Source organism: Pteropus vampyrus, unplaced genomic scaffold, assembly GCF_000151845.1.
Source record: "Pteropus vampyrus isolate Shadow unplaced genomic scaffold, Pvam_2.0 Scaffold82, whole genome shotgun sequence".
Lineage (NCBI taxonomy): Eukaryota > Metazoa > Chordata > Mammalia > Chiroptera > Pteropodidae > Pteropus > Pteropus vampyrus.
In genome coordinates this window covers 4,080,955-4,098,632 of record NW_011888863.1, presented here as the reverse complement: position 1 = coordinate 4,098,632, position 17,678 = coordinate 4,080,955, and the positions used below count along the sequence as shown (strand labels likewise).

At 34.0% G+C, this 17,678-nt stretch overlaps 1 protein-coding gene and 1 pseudogene across 1 annotated transcript in view; both read right to left on the bottom strand.

Moving 5' to 3' along the window:
- Nucleotides 1-17,678, bottom strand: part of CCDC91 (coiled-coil domain containing 91) — a 294,142-nt gene that overhangs the window by 155,530 nt on the left and 120,934 nt on the right. The gene's annotated exons all lie outside the window — the stretch shown is intronic.
- On the bottom strand, nt 15,100-15,686 carry LOC105294078 (annotated as a pseudogene).

Genomic DNA, 17,678 nt, shown 5'->3' with positions numbered 1-17,678 from the left:
TGATAAAGGTCTAGTAATCAGAATATAAAAACCTCTCTCATAACTCAGTAAAAAAAATAACCAAACTTAAAAATGGGCAAAGAACTTGAATAGATATTTCTCCAAAGATACAAACGGTTCAATATCATTAGCCATTGTGGAAATTCAGGTCAAAACCACTCACATCCATTAGGATGGCTATAATAAAATTTTAAAAACACACACAGAAAATAGGTGCTGGCAAGGAGGTGAGAAAATGAAACCCCTACACATTTTTGGTGGAAATGTAAAATTGTACATCCATTACGCAACACAGTTCGGCATTTCCCCAAAAAATTAAACATAAGAGTTACTAAATATCTCAGTAACTTCACTCCTAGTTATATGTACAAGAGCACTAAAAACATACATTCACACAACTTCTACATGAATGTTCATATCAGTATTATTAATAATAGCCAAGAAAGACAAACAATGCAAATGTTCATCAACTAATAAATGGATAAACAAAATGCAACATTATTCATACAGTAGAATATCATTTAACCATCAAAAGAATGCTACAACATGGACGATTCTTGAAAACATTATGCTAAGTGGAAGTAGCCAGATGCAAAAGGCCACATGTTACATGATTCCATTCTAAATGAAATATTCAAAAAAGGCAAATCCAGAGACAGAAAATAGGTTAGCAGTTGCTAGGTGCTAGGAAAGAGAGAAATAGGGAGTAACTGCTTAATATATATAGGGGTTTCTTCTTTAAGTGATAAAAATGTCTGGCATTAAATCCTAATGATTAGATGAGATAGTGATGGTTCAACAATATTGTGAATATACTAAAAAACCACTGAATTGTACACTTTAACATGGTTTAAATGTGAATTTTACATTATGTGAATTTTATCTCAATACAAAAAAAAGGTACAAGAAAAAATATGTTGCCATTTTAATTTCTAAGCTGAATGGTGTTTTCATTTCTTGATTTTCTTATTCATTCCTAATTTTGTTTCATTTTGATCAGAGAATGCTGGTTTTATTATTTCATTACTTGGAATTCACTGAGGTGTCAGAAAGAGTCCTCATAAAAGGACCATAAGAACAACATTCTCTAAGTTTTTGAATGTTGAGAGCCATTTGCAGCTTTTAAAATTAAAAATAAGTTAGCTGTATATAAATCCTGGATTCATATTTTCTTTCCTTGAGAACCCTAATTATATTACATTATTTTTTGTCATAAGGTATGTTTTTTAAGTCTGACATGGATCTAATTTTCTCTACTTTATATTTACGTTGACTATATAATTTATGTTCCAAATTGTGCCACTTTTGAGAGTAAAAACAGTTACTATTAATAATTACACTAGGATAATATGCATAAATATGACTGTCCTGGTTAAATCAAAAAGCGAAATCATCGTATTTCTAGATTTCTGAGATGTTCTTTAAAGTTATTAGAATATGTTTTATGATTGGCCCTCTGGCGTCTATTTTCCCATGTACACATGAGCACTTTTAAATTATAAAGCCCTAGTCTTCTTTATTTCCTGAAAGCTTATCAAATTATATTTTTCATACAGTTCTGCTTCGCATCTTTGGTTTTCTTTTTCAGGGACTCCATTTATACACATATTGGATCAGTTTTGTTTGTTTTCTATAACATTCTTTCTCTTAAATCCTTTCGTTCTTTGAAATTTTTTATTTTTTTCTTTTTTCTATAGTATTATATTCAGTCTTTCATTCTTTCAAGCTTTGTCCTCATTTTGGAAGGTTTTCTCTTATTTCTTATTCTTTTTGTGTCTGTCAGCTATCTCTTTTTATATAACTGTTGTGTTTTCTCATTTCTGAATGCTCTAATTTATTCTAATCTTCAAATACTTCTATCTTGGTACACAGTTGCACCACTATCCTTTTATCTTACCCCTGTTCCAGTTTACTTTTAGTAAGAAGTTTCTGAATAAGGAGTGAAACGGGCTTGAACAACATTCCTAGCTTCACAATTCTAGGGATCCCTCTTCTGTCATTATATTAGGGTAGCCGCTTCTCTAGTTTCTAACGTCTGCTTTTTCTGAACCCCTCCCCTAACAGTGTCTGCACATTCTCCTTCCTTCAGTGCCTTATACTGCTCTCTACCATTTTCCCTCACCATGCATCTCTGTACTTTAAGAGGAGTGCTTTCTCTGGGTATTTACAAAGGAAATGAGGACTCACAGGGCTCAGTTTCTGCTGTTGTCCTCGGGTCTATCTTCCAAGCCCTCTACTCTGATTGGGAACTGTTCCTTTTGGGGTGGCAATGTCTGGGTCCCTAGGCTCTTGGGACTATCCTAAATCCCCTTTATGTTCACCTCCATTACTCCAGCACAGGTGTGACAGACACGCACATCTTATTGCTGTCCGAGTTCAGCTCTATCAGCTTGTGCTTGAGAATTCATGTAGACAACTGTCATCTTTTTGTTGTTGTTGTTGTTGTTGTTGAAGAGAATGTTTATAGACATATTTCTTTAACTATCTTAGTCTAATTTTTAAGAAAATCTGAGAAGATTTCAAAAACTACAAGGCCCCTGTTGCTGCCATCATAATGGCAAATCCACTGCCCCTTGGAACACTTTATTTGGTTCTCCTCCTATCTACTCTTTCTGTCTGTTTTGTTGGCTTCTTGTCATTGCCCCAACTTCGCAATATAAGAGTTCCCTGGGAATCAGACTTCTTTAACTTGTCCAATCTCCAATTAATCTTAATTAATTCTATTACCTTAAATATTATCAATGTACATCTTTTTAACTTATAGCTCCAATTCTGCCTTGGTCGATCCCCAGATTTATATATCTACCTATTAAGGTCCTTACATGGATGTCTGAAAGGCATCTAAACGGTAACATGGCCAGTGTCAAACTCTTCATTTTCATCTACCAAACTTCCAGTTGCTCGAACAAAAAAAATCTTGAAATCATTTTTAATTTCTCTCATTTCTTCCCTCACAATCCACATGCAATACCTCAGAAAATCCTATTAACTGGATCTTCATTTCTTTTTATTTAACAAACTCTTAAATAATATGACTGTGTACCAGACTCTAAATTCTTTACAAATATTGGCTTATTTTTTTTTTACTTACTTAAACCTCCTATTATCTCCATCCCATGAACCAGAATCTGAGCACCTGTCAATACCTCCGCCACTATTTCTCCCGTCCACACCACGATCATTTCTCAACACACTATGATGATAACATCTTTGCCTCTTTGAATCTGCCCTTCCTCCAATACAGCAGCCAAAACGATCTTTTTAAAACTTTAAAGCAATCATAAAGAATATAAGATGTAATCTCCATAGCACCTAAATAGTATCAGGCATAGGGTAGGTGCTTAATGAATATCTGTTATAAAATTAAATATACAATACACATCTGATCAAAATTCTCAAGTAGCTTCTATATATGACTGCAAATAAACTCAATAATCCTTCTCATAGTCCAAAGCGATACCACGCCCTCTCTAAGTCCCTCCATCTGTCCTCAGTGGCTTTCTTCAAATCATTATAAGCACATTCCTGCTCTAAGGCTATTAAATTTATGTGTTATGCTTGATATACTCTTCACCCCGGATATCACACACTCATTTCCTCGAGATAGTCCTCAAAAATTATACCAGAGAGACATTCCTTGACCTACCCTATATAAAATAGCACATACTCATCACTGTCTACTAATCATGCTTTATTTTTATTTATAGCACCTATCATTACTTACTGTTTTGTACTTATTGTCCGTTGCCTCTCTCCCCCTACAACCCTGGAAAAAGTAATGATGGTACTCTCTAACACTATGGTACTTGGGAAATGAGAAAAAGACAGTCACTAGAGAGATTTCAAAATCTGACATTAAGTTCAATCTGGGAAGATAAAATTTCAGTTGCTATTGAATATATGTACCTCAAATGATGCCTTGCATATAACATTAGCTCAACAAATAAGGATTGAATAAGAAAAGATAGAATGGACAGGATTTGAAAGCCAAACATATCTGGGAAGTGAGAAAGATGTTCCATTGCTCAACAGAGACACAGAATTATTCAACGTCGTAAGAAATATGTTAAAAGTGTATTTAAAACCTATTATTCAAAAAGGAGGCTACTTAATAGGTTCACATACATGTTTGTTGAGTGAATGAATGAGATTATGATTGATGCTCTTTTTCTGATACAAGCTCAACATATAAATTAACAAATATTTTTGGACGTGTTTCTTTATCTGTTAAATGAGGGAGTGGATTAAATCATTTCTAATATACCCTTCCAACTTTTTAAATGCTATCCTATGATACAGTATGCTAAAACTAGATCAATTAATCCTCCTTTGCTTACCTTGGTTTTTGGAAAAACCAAATAATAATCATGCATAGCCTTAAATTTTTACTTCAAGAATATAGAGCCAAAAATTTCCAACCTATCTTCAAAGTAGTCAAAACCAAATTTGACCACAATGACAGCTTTCTTTCAAAGTGTCAAACTCAAAACCATCACTAGAAAGGGAAGACTCAGAAAAATGTTCTTACCTTAAATAAAACTATAGACTTTTTAAACAAGAAGAGATTTGAGAGGTAAGCTATTGCAATGTACTCATTTTACAAATGAGGAAACTGAGGCCTAGAGAGGTCAAGTAGTTTGTTCAAGGTCACTGAGTTCAATAAGGGCAGAGAGAAGACTGAATCACATCTCTTGATAGGCAGCCCAATGTTTATTTTAAATGTCCTGTCAAAAACTGAACTATGTGAGTATATTCCCAACTCCTCATCAACAGTTATTTTAATATAAATTTTATTAACAGAATCACGTCGTTAGTCTATCTTCTGATGAAAGTAAGACACAAATGTGTCACTTTTGATAAAACTTGAAATAGTCATTCATCAATTCATTACTGCCAACCAGAAATTTTAGTCTGACAAAAATAATGTAAAGTAAGGTGCTTTTTAAAAGTTATCAGAAGTACATCCAACCAATTCTCCACTACCCATAACCATTCTAATGCGCTTGCCAAAATTATTAAATATACCTAGGTCTAATGCCCTTAAATGCCCGACGTATTTGGTATTGAGAAATTATTCATTAAATAAATATGTAAATAGGAACCATATAATTAACAAATATATATACTTCACAGAAAAATGAGAAATAAACAAAAATTTTAAATAATCATCAGTATATTGATGACAAAACTCAATTCAGATACTTATACTTAAATCAATATTTATACAAATTTTTTTAAAAAGCCCAAGCTGATGGCACAAACTGACAAACATTTCTGAATTGACATTATAGTATTGTTGGCCATAGCCAAACCAAGTAGAACCCTAATCACTAACCATACTAATCACCTCTAATAAATTAATCAACACATAGTAACAGGATCTTCTGCTACATAGATGGTTAAAAGCCAATATGTGATTGATGTATTTGGAATGAATTATAACAGTACTTAAAAGAGAGAAAAAAGGAGAGAGGAAGGAGAGAGAGGGAAAAACAGGGAGAGAGAGGGAGGGAGAGATGGAGGAGGAGTGGAAACTCTGAAGACCAATAAACCATTATGGTCCCCCTATTAGAAAGCAGTCGCTTCTCACTTTCTAAATTCTTTGGTCAAGACAAATCTATAATTAGACTGAGCATAATTAGCAGAACACAATTAACTAGTATCGTCTGACTGAGAAACGTTTTCCAACACAGATTTTACCACCACCACTCTCTCTGAAGCCACAAGATTACATCCCTTTCACAACAACTAATCAACTATATTGGATAAGGCAGCCATAAACACCTCCAGATATTCCAAAAGGAAAACTGCAGGGCAAGAAATCAAAATAAAGATAGTGGGATAACATCCAACCATTGCACTGAATGGTTTTAACTAAGAAATAGTATAAAATCCCCCCACCAAAATCTGAAGAATCCAATGCACCAAAGTAGCCTAATTGTAAATGTCAGAGAAACAGGAAGATTAGATTATCCCATACATACCTACTTTGTCAAAACAGAACAAAGACAAGAAAACACCACCTTTCCATCTCTCACTGACCCCACCTGTGGCAGCTGCAACAAGCCTAGTTGGTTTCTAAAAGTATCTTTCACAGTCATGACGCAGCATTATGCAACAAGTCTTTCCACTGAATGTTTACTCTCTGCCTCCTCATTCTACGTCATTTTTTAGTCTCTCTATACAATAAATAGAGTAATAAATAACAACACATGAGAGAACTCGTCAAAACCTTACCAGGTCAGTCTCACAGGCTAGTTCAAATATTTAGCCTAATATCAAATGAGAGAAAACATAACACAAGCATGTAAGAATCAGTCGAAAGGTATAAAGTAATATTACATATGGAAATAAAGCATTTGTGCCATAGAGTAAATTATACCAAACACTGAAACAGATACCCTTAATAACTTTCCCTTTAGCATAACATTTTCAAGATCTTTCAAAGGATTAACTTTCATCTCTGGTCCTATTCAGTTTACAGCTGCCTTTAATAGAGTGAATGGATTGCATTTATACACAGACTCCAAAACCATCAGCTTTGCTGAATCTTCTCAATCAAAAACAAGATAATAAAACGAACTCCTTCTGGACCTTTCCTAACAGATACAATGATAAATGTATGCAAAGAATCCCGTACTTTGTCCACACCAGCACATAAATAATTGATTTTTCTATATGTTAACTTAAAAAACCCAGCCATGGCAATGTCACGTCTATGTCAAAACCAAAACCTGAAGGAAAGGAATTAGTAGTTAACAAGTGAGGAATGAATAAGCAGGTCATACACAATTCATCACTTTGAAGATGAAAACAACTATTGAAGTAAAATTCCTAAGAGAAGGTATGTTTACAACAGTGTCATTATTGTTGTCATTATAATTTCTCCATTAGCACAATCTCTCCTCAACCAACTACAATCTGTTAGAGAATGAAAGCCAAATTCTGCATAGCCTGAGAATATGGCCTCTTGTATAACCCTGGCTAAATTCCTGGCTAATTTGATTGGATTGGACCTGTTCTGACTGCTACTTCAATGTCACTTTATTATTTGCTCGAATAGGAAGGGCAGAAACTATACTCTGCACCAGATTTAAAAGAAATTACTATTTGTCCTCAATGTTAAAGTCTTCAAAGGCCAAGTGCCTTTGAGAACAAACATAAGCCAAGCACAGGAAAAATAAAAGGGAATGGAAAGGAGAAAAGAAAAAAAAAATTAAGGAAAAGAAAGAGAAGGAAAAAAGGAGAACCAGGGACCAGGGAGAAAAGCAGGGAAGAGCAGACAGTTCGCAATCATTAAAAGGGCTGTACCTACTAGGATAGTTACAACAAATCATCTTTACTTTGAGGTTCTCTATATTGAGAGTATCAAGGAACAATTTCCAGCCTGCTAATGTTAAAGAACAGACTTACGCCTTATGAATACAATAAATCTACAAACCTATCATAATCAATAAGGATGTAAACCTCTCCAAAATTCTTCTAATTTTTTATGACTTTTCCCATGTTAAGGTTACTCTCCAAAGTTTAATTGTGTTTTAACTCTGATAACAGAAAGGAATGTTCTAATAGCACGGCTTCTCAAAATATTTACTATTTTGATTTTAAAAATGGCTGAATGATAAAAAAAAATCACTTTTTAATGTTTTGGTCATTTGTCTTTATATTCTGAGTGTTTCTGCCAACAGTATTATAATTTGCCTTCACATTTTTAAATATACTGAAATTCATCTTTGGTGCTTGTACTGAGTTGATTTGTAACCCCTCGAAAAGGTATGTTTAAGTCCTAACCTTTGTTATCTAATCCCTAATTCCAATCCTTGGTATCTATAAATGCAAACTTTTTTCGAAGTAGAGTTTTGCTTATGTAATTAAGTATTGAAAGATAATATCATCTTGGATTTAGAGTGGGCCTAAAATCCTAGGATTTTCCACATAAAAATAATAATAATAATAATGAGACTTGAAACACAGAGCTACAGGGGAGAAGGCCATGTAAAGATGAAGGCAGAAGAGAAAGTACGCTGCCAACAAGCCAAAGAACATTGGATGCCAACAGAAGGATAAAGAGGCAAGGAAGATTCTCCACTAGAATCTCTGGAGGAAGCACAGCCCTGCCAACATGTTGATTTTAGAATTCTGACTCCCGTAACTGTGAGAGAATACATTTGTTTTAAACCATCAAGTTTATAAAACTTCGTTATAGCAGCCTTAGGAAACTAATACAGATTTTGGTGCTGAGAACAGGGTTGCTACTGTAACAAATACCTAAAAGTATGGAAGTGGCTTGAGAACTGGATAGTGGGTAGAAGCTGTTAGAATTTCAAGGCTGGAAAAACAGGTAATAGCCTAGATTACTTTGAAGAGATGGTTGGTAGAAATATGGATGTTAAAGGTGATTCTGGTCAGGGCTCAGGAAGCAGTGAATAGCACGGTAGAGAAATCTATCATTTTATAGAATAGATATATCATCATGATATAGTGGTGAAAATATGAATGTTAAAGGTGCTTTTGATGAGGTCTCAGAAGGAAATGAGGAACATGTTATTGGAAACTAAAAGATAAATGGTCTTTGTTATAAAGTGGTAGAAAATTCAGCTAAAGTGTGTTCTACTGTTGGGTGGACAGCAGAACTTATGTGATGAACCTACTGAGTTGAGGAGACTTCTAAGCAAACTATTGAAGGTGTGCTCTGGTTTCTTCTGGCTGCTTATAGTAAAATGCAAGAGGGAAAAGATAAATTGAGAAAGGAAACAGAATTTGATGATTTGGGAGTGTGGAGGTTTCTCAGTCTATCTAGATTGCAAAGAATATTAAAATTAAAAGTGAATTTAAAAATTCACTTTTGTGAAAACATGCTCTGAGAGGTCAAGGATGTGACTGTACAATTTTTTGTTCAAGAGATTAGGTATGTGACTCATGGATCCAATCAACCATCTCAGCAGAAGCCCGGAAAGAAACAGGATTATGCAGAAAGGATACATGGAGAAACAACTTGTTGTTTAATGGCATAAATGACCTTGAGTTACAGAGATCCACGAGGTGAATGAGATTATTATACTGGCAGAAATACAGCAAGCCTGGACAGAAAAAGACAGAAATAGGATGAAATGAAGGAAGGTGGTTGGACTTCTTGGATTCCACAGGGAGAAAATAGGCTACCGACATGCAGTAATCTTCAAGAAAAAGAAGGAATGACTCTGAGGACAGAACCTTGATGCAGAGTCTAGAGCCACTGGTTCAGATGCAGAAGTTCAAGCCATGTGTGCAGAGGCAGAGGTCAGACACAGAGGGAGACAGAGTCAAGTGTAGAGAGTGAACAAGCCAGAATCATGAGCACAGAAGGCAAGTGAGCTGCAGTGATGAGCCCAGATACTGACCAGCCAGAGCCATAGTTCCAGAGGCTCACAAAGCTTGAGCCACTGGCCCAAAGGCTGGAGCATGAAGCGATAGAGGATTATTTTTAGGCCCTGAAACCTAATGAACTTTGCCCTTCTGTGTTTCAAACTTGCTTAGGACTGGTGACTCCTTTATTTTTTCCATTTCTTCCCTTTTGGACTGGGAACATCTATCCCACACCTGTTCCACCATTGTATTCTGGAAGCAGATGATTTGTTTTCTAGTTTGATAGGTGCCCCAACAAAGAGAAATTCTTCCCCAGAATGGATCATATCCAGCATCTCACCCATATTTGGGTTTTAGATAATTTAGATAATGACATTTGTGATTGTTTAGCTAATGATATTTAGATGAGACTTTGAACTTAAAGCTGATGCTGAAATTGGTTGAAATTTCTGGAGATATTGTAACAGGGTGAATGTATTTTATACTTTGGAAGAGCAGAAATTCGGTGGGGGAGGGCGAGGGAAGGCGAGGGGGAAGACTGTAGTAGGTTTAATTACATTTTTAAAAAGGATATGTACTAATGGAAAACAGTATGGAGGTTCTCAAAAAATTAAGAATAGAGCTATCATATAATTCAGCAATCCCTCTTTTAGGTATTGCCCTGAAAATTTTGAAAACACTATTCATAAAGACATATGTACCTCTAAGTTCACTGAGACATTATTCACAGTAGTTAAGACATGGAAACAACCTAAGTGTCCTCTGACTGCTGATTGGATAAAGAAGGTATGGTACATATATACACTGGAATAATACTCAGCCATAAGAAAGGATGAAATACTGCCATTTGCGACATGAATGGATCTTGAGAATATCATGCTAAGTGAAATACGTAAGACAGAAAAGAATAAGAATCATATGATTTCATTCATGTGGGATATAAAACAAAAAGCAACAAACAAACAAACTCATAGATACAGACCATATAATGATGGTTACCAGAGGGGAAAGGGAGTGTGGAGAGGGAGAAGAAGGGGAAGGAGGTCAAGTATATGCTGATGGAAGGAGACAAGACTTTGAGTGCTGAGTACCCAATGGAGTATACAGATATTGTATTATAAAATTGTACACCTGAAATTTATATAATGTTATTAACTAATGTTACCCAATAAATTTATTTAAAATTTTTAAAAAGATATGTGCTAGTACTAATTTCCAGTACCTATGAATATAACTTTATTTGGAAAACAGATACTTTGCAGATATCACTCGGTTAAGGGTTATAATATGAGATCATATTGGATTTAGGATATGTCCTTAAATATCCAATAACTAGTTTCTCTCTTTTTTTTTTTTTGAGGTATAATTCACATTAACATATTAGTTTCAGGTACACAACATGATGATTTGATATTTGTATATATTGCAAAATGATCATCACACTAAGTCTAGTTAATATCCACCACCACACAGTTACAATTTTTTTTTCTTGTGATGAGAATTTTTAAGACTTGGAATCTTGCCAAGTGTTAACAACATGCATGAACCTAGAGGGTTATTACGCTAAGTGAAATAAGTCAGATAAAGAAAAATGCTTTATGATTTCACTTAGATGTGGAATCTAAATAAAACAAAATGAACAAACAAAACAGAAACAAGTTCATACACAGAGATAACAAACTGATGGTAGCCAGACGGGAGAAGGTTGGGGTGATAAGCCAAAAAGGTGAAAGGGATTAGGAAGTACAAATTTGTCAGCTGCAAAAATAGTCATACGATGTAAAGTACAGCACTGGAAATATAGTCAATAATGCTGTAATAACTACGTATGTTGCCAAATGGGTACTAGACTTATTGGGGTGATCACTTTAAGGTATATAAATGTCTAATCACTATGTTGTACACCTGAACCTAATATAATATTGTATGTCAACTATAACTGAAAAATAAATTTTAAAAAAATTTACTTTTAGCAACTTTCACAATATGTAATTGTTCCCATGCTGTACATTACATCCCCAGAACTTATTCATTTTTTAACTAGAATTGTCCCTTTTGATCCCATTCACCAATTTTGCCCACTCCAACCCACCACCTCCAGCAACCATCAGTTTTCTGTATCTATTGAGTGTTTTGTTTGTTTGTTTTTAGATTACACAAATAAGTGAGATCATATGGTATTTGTCTTTCTCGGCCTGACTTATTTCACTTAGCATGATGCCCTCGAGGTCCATCCATGATGCCACAAATGGCAAGATGTCCTTTTTTATGGCTGAATAATAAATATAGTTTATAAATAATACACATATTATATACGTTATCATATATCATATATTTTAGAATATATATTTTATAAATATAGGGTTTTTTGGCTATATTAAATAATGCTACAGCTAACATGAGGGTGCATATAGCTATTCAAGTTAGTGTTTGTATTTTCTTCAAATAAATATCGAGAAGTGAAACTGCTGGATCATTGGTAATTTGGTAATTTTTAATTTTTTAAAGAATATCCATAATTTCCATAGTCACTACACTAATTTACCTTCCCACCAACAGTGCAAGAGTTCCTTTTTCTCCACATCCTTACTAAAACTTGTTATTTGTTGTCTTTTTGATGACAATCATACTAACAGATGTGAAATAATAGGTTATTATGGTTTAGATTTGCATTTCCCTGATGATTAGTGATGTTAAGCATCTTTTCATGTTCCTATTGGCCATCTGTATGTATTCTTTGAAAATAATGTCTATTCGGTTCCTCTGCCTATGTTTTTTGTTTTTGTTGTTAAGTTTTTTTACATTTATTTTTAATTATACTTGACATACAATGTTATATGAGTTTCAGGTATACAACATAGTGATTCAATATTTATATATCTTACAAAGTGATCACCACAGTAAGTCTAGTAACCATCTGTCACCATATGTAGTTATTATGATATTATTGACTATATTCCCTATACTATGCATTCTAACTCACTGACTTATTTTATAATAAGTTTATACTTCTTAATCTCCTTTCCCTTTTCCACATATCCTCCCCTGCCCCTTTCCTGCTGGGAACTATCAGTTTGTTCTCTGTATCTATAAGTTTGTTCATGTTTTATTTGTACATTTGTTTTGTGTTTTAGATTTCACATCTAAATGAAATCATACAGTATTTGTCTTTCTCTAACTTATTTCACCTAACATAATAGTCTCTAGGTCCATCCACGTTGTCACAAATGGCAAGATTTTCTTTTTTATGGCTAAGTAATATTCCAGTGTGTGTGTGGGGGGGGACGGACAACTTTATCCATTCATCTATTGATAGACTCTTAGATTGCTCCCATATCTTAGCTTTGGTAAATAATGCTACAATAAACACAGGGGTGCATATATCTTTTGGAATTATTTTGTTTTCTTCAGATAAATACCCAGAAGTGGAATTGCTGGGTCATATGGCAATTCTTTTTAAAATTTTGAGAAATCTCCATACTGTTTTCCACAGTTGCTGAGCTAGTTTACAATCCTACCAATAGTGCACAAGGGTTCCCTTTTCTCCGTCCGCATCCTTGCCACCACTTTGTTCTTTGTTGTTTTTGATAACAGCCATTCTGACAGACATGAGATGATATCTCACTGTGGTTTTTATTTGCATTTTGTTGATGATTAGTGATATTGAGCATCTTTTCATTTGCCTATTCACCATCTGTATGTCTTCTCTGGAGAAATGTTTATTCAGGTCCTCTGCCCACATTTTTAATTGGATTGTTTTGTTGTTGTTGTTGTTATTGTTGAGTTGTATAAATTCTTTATATATTTTGGATAGTAACCCCTTATAGAACATATCATTTGCAAATATCTCCTCCCATTCAATACGTTGCCTTTTTGTTTTCTTGATGGTTTCCTTTGCTATGCAAAAGCTTTTTAGTCTGATGTAGTTCCATTTGTTTATTTTTGCTTTTGTTGCCTTTGCTTTTGGTATCAGTTCCAAAAACATCACTAAGACCAATGTCAAAAAGCTTACCACCTATGTTCTCTTCTATGAGTTTTATGATTTCAGGTCTTACATTCAAATCTTTAATCCACTTTGAGTTAATATTTGTGTACTGTTTAAGAGACTAAAAATATCAATAGAAGACTTGGAAAATAAAGTTATGATTACCAACCGGAAAAGGGAGAGGAAATAAAAGAATGAGAAATAGATACAGTAAGACGATCAATCCCACTGGAACCAGGACTAAAATAATAGGCGTTACTGAGAGTAGATACTAGGTATTATTATCCAAATAATAGAAAGGTAATTCATCAGAACTTGTTCAAGAAATTCACCAAATCTAAACATTACACATTGAAAGAATGCTTCCAGTTCCTACACAGTGGTCAAACATAGGCCCATGGACTTTATTTCCAGCACTCCTGCATACTTAAAAGGGCCTCCAGTGAAAGCACAACTATATCGTACACACAGCTTAATGTTTACAGTATTGTTTGGCTTATAGGAAGTAAGGGAAATTACTAAAGGGACAAAAAACAAAACCAAAAGAAGGGAAATGGAATTGAAACCTGATTTTTAAATTGGAAGCATTCCTAAAAGTATTAGAACAAAGGTCTTTATATAGGCTTTTCAATCAGAAAAACAAGTCTTGGGGTGGCACCAAGTAAAATAACTCAATATTAGAAAACTGCATTACAACAGAAACCCTAAAAGTGTGCCAGTATAGTGCCAGGACAGCTGATACCCCCAGGTCCCCACACAAGCAAGCACAAAACACCTGTGGGAGACAGAATTCTCAATTAAGGCTCAAGAATTCAATTAATTAAGATGAAACATATGAGTTCACAACAAAAATTGACAAACTGCATAGGAAAAAATCACAATGAGTAAGAATACACATAGGACAATATTCACTTCAAGATCAACAAAATGTTTAAGAAAGAAATGAAACAATATATTATGTGATTCAGGTGTCAATAGCATTTAACATAATCATTATAATGTAAATGATGAATGTTGATCTAATCAAATTATCAGATTTATTATATAACTATACTAGGAGAATGAAAGGACTCTGTGGATTGGAGGTAAGAATTTTAAAAATCTGAAAAATTAAGAAGTAGTATTTTAAGTATGTTATTTTAAAATATGGGCATAAATATTAATTTAACAAGTTGAAAGTTGTTGCTGTTGGGTGGCCAAAAAATGGCAAGAACAGGAAAGGATCAGTGGACGCTGTTTTTCATAACAAGCCATTTAGTGTTTAGAACTAGATGACCCTTTAAAATACGGTTACATATAATTTTAACGAGAATTTTTTTTAAATGGCAATATTGCCTGTGCTTAGATCTTACACCTAGCAATAACTGTAGATGGTAAATGAATAAATAGCCATAAAAACCTTAGACTTCTCATATTTAGTAATAGTGTCTTAAATGCATAAGGATGCATGTCCAAGGTGACAGAAATAAAATGTCAGGAACCACTTAAATATTCATCATAAGGAAGCTGTAAATAAATGACAGCACATCAATTCAACAGATTAAAAAGCTCTTACTATACTGATACAAAATAATCTAAGTTATGTTCTTAAGGGAAAGAGTACATACCTTTTGTCGTTTTTTAATTTTTATTTGTATTATTTATTTATTTACTTATTTTGAGAAACAGCAATGGAAGAGGATCTTTTATTCATCACACTGAGCAAAAATACAGAATATATTTATTAATTTATTTTCCCAAAAAAGAGAATATATTTTGTATTTAGAGAAATAAAAGATTAGTTGTCAGGACTTGCTTTTGAGGAATAATCAACAAGCTCCTTATCAATGGTTGGATATTGATACCAGGGACTACCACCTCTCGCATGCATTAATCTTTGTACTTCCATCTCCTTTAAGCTTCCTCCTCTTCTTACTGTAATTCAGCCATTTCAGCTTCAATTTGAAGAATAGCCATTGTTCTTTCATAATTATTTTCAGGACTACCATAGAAAGTCCGAGCAATCTATCTTGATATAAGATGCTTGAAATATTCCCAGTGTTCTGGGATACAGCCTTCTGGAATTTCTGCTAACTCTGCTTCACCAATGAATACATTCACCAGTGTTATGTCAGTTGCTTCTGGAATTGCAATCAACAAAATGTAGAATTTCAGTAAATTCAAAAAACGCTTGTCATGGAATCCAGAAGGTTTGATGACAGTCTTTTCCCCTATCTCCACTGTGTCGCACAGGAGCAGTCTTCAGAAAGCCTCACATGAGGAAGTCCCCTAATCCAAGGCGGGTGCCAAGACGGCGGCCAGAAAGAGCAGCCACCACAGTGACCAAAGCCTGCTGCAGTAAACTCATGGCCACCATGGCTACTACCCTTTTTGTCTTTTTTTAGAAAAAGAAAAAATGAGTATGTGTATGACATATGTATATGTGTGCATATGCATATATGTTTATGTGTGTATATACACACACACACACACACACACACACACACACATACACACACACGAGTATATACACAGTATATTTGTATATACCCAAAATACTTTTAGAAGGATATGTAAGAAACTGCTCATACTGGCTAAAACCAGGAAGGGAAATTGGGCAGCAGGTATTGTAAAAGGAAACTTTTTACTGTTACTTTTTTGTACTTTTTAAAATGTTGAACTATGTGAATATACTGCCATTTCAAAAACTAAATTATTAACCTTTAAAATAATAAAATATGAAGTATCTTAGAAAACTAAACTTAAGAAATAAATTACTAATGTTACAATTTCTAATACCAAAGCTGAGGACGAATAGTTGACATTTTGAGGGAGAAAACAGTAATTCTAGATTTCCTGCAACTCCATGTAGGTATGTGCCTTCTCTGTTTATTGACACCTAGCTAGCAATAAGCAAAGGATCTTTGCAAGTAAGTGTTTACTAAATATTTACTGAGGAAGAGACTAGTGGGCCTAGGAGAAAGATCTCATTCAAATACCAATAGCTAAATCTGAATTCTCATCTGTAAAAAGGAGATAATAAGCTCACATGATTATTGTGAGAATAAATATGCACATAAAGTGCACAGCATAGTGACTTGTACATAGTAGCCAGTAATGTTTTCTACATCATCATCGTCTTCCTTTCACTTTTGATTAAAATTGAGAGGAAAATAAATCACAGAGATTTTATTGAAAATTTCTGTCCCACAGTGAAGACTATATACACTGACAAGGTTTGACATTAAATACAAATAAGCATATTACACTTATGAAAGAAATCTATTTTTTTCAAATGAGGGAAGAAAATATTCATAGAAATGGGAAGAAAGCCCATACTATAAGAAAATTTCTTCTATTCTCTATATGTGACCACAAAGATGGTATCTATTCTAATACATATTCATTTATTGGAGTTCAACAGTGTCAAAAAGGAAACAAAGAACAGGCAAATGCACCACCTAAATTCGTTATTTTCTTATAAAAATAGTCACATGATGATTAGCATTTGATTTTATTAACTCCAAATTAGATATATCCTTTTAAGATTTGCAAAAGTCCCAAGTCTTAATTCCTCCATAAATATTACCTTCTTATGATAACTTTGACTTCTTACTGGCATTATACTACTAAAATTTCATACTTCACTTTAATCTTTTTATCAAAATACCTATTGGTTCCAAAGTATAAGAACAATAATTATTTTAGAAATAAATTTAAAATATCGGAAGAAATTAACTGTGACTTACAAAATATGAATTACACCATTCGGATGCTAAACTATTTTTCTGTCTCTTCTATTCCAGCAAAAGTAGCTGGCAACAGCTGAGGAAAGTCATGTCAATTTTTCTGATATGAATGTTAGAATAATACATACTATGTGTCAAGAAACAGAGGCATCAGCTTTGACAGGGCTATAAAATCCTCGGTGCACAAAAAGGTCAAATAATACATATTTCCAGGGAAGCTGTTTGATAAAATGAGGCAAAAATATTCCGCAAATATTTGCTATATTTTAAAAATTGTCCTAGTAGTGAACTAGGATAATTCTATAATTTCAGACTAAAAAAAAAAAAAATACCATAATGATGAAAAAGACATTCCTTCTCCCTATTTTCTTTTTTATAAAGGATGAAACTATAGGTAATGATACAAAGAAACTACTGTTGGGAAAAACTTTCTCCTAAACTCATTCTGTGGTAGGAAACTCAGTAACTCTTTTGGCCTCTTGCCCCACCCACCCACATACTCCTTCCTTCCTTACACAAAGAAGGTGAGGTGATTTGTATATTCCTTGAGTTGGTAAGAAAATGTGGCACAGGTGTGGCTCAGCACCCTTACTCTACCCCCGGGGTCGCTTTCCTTTAAC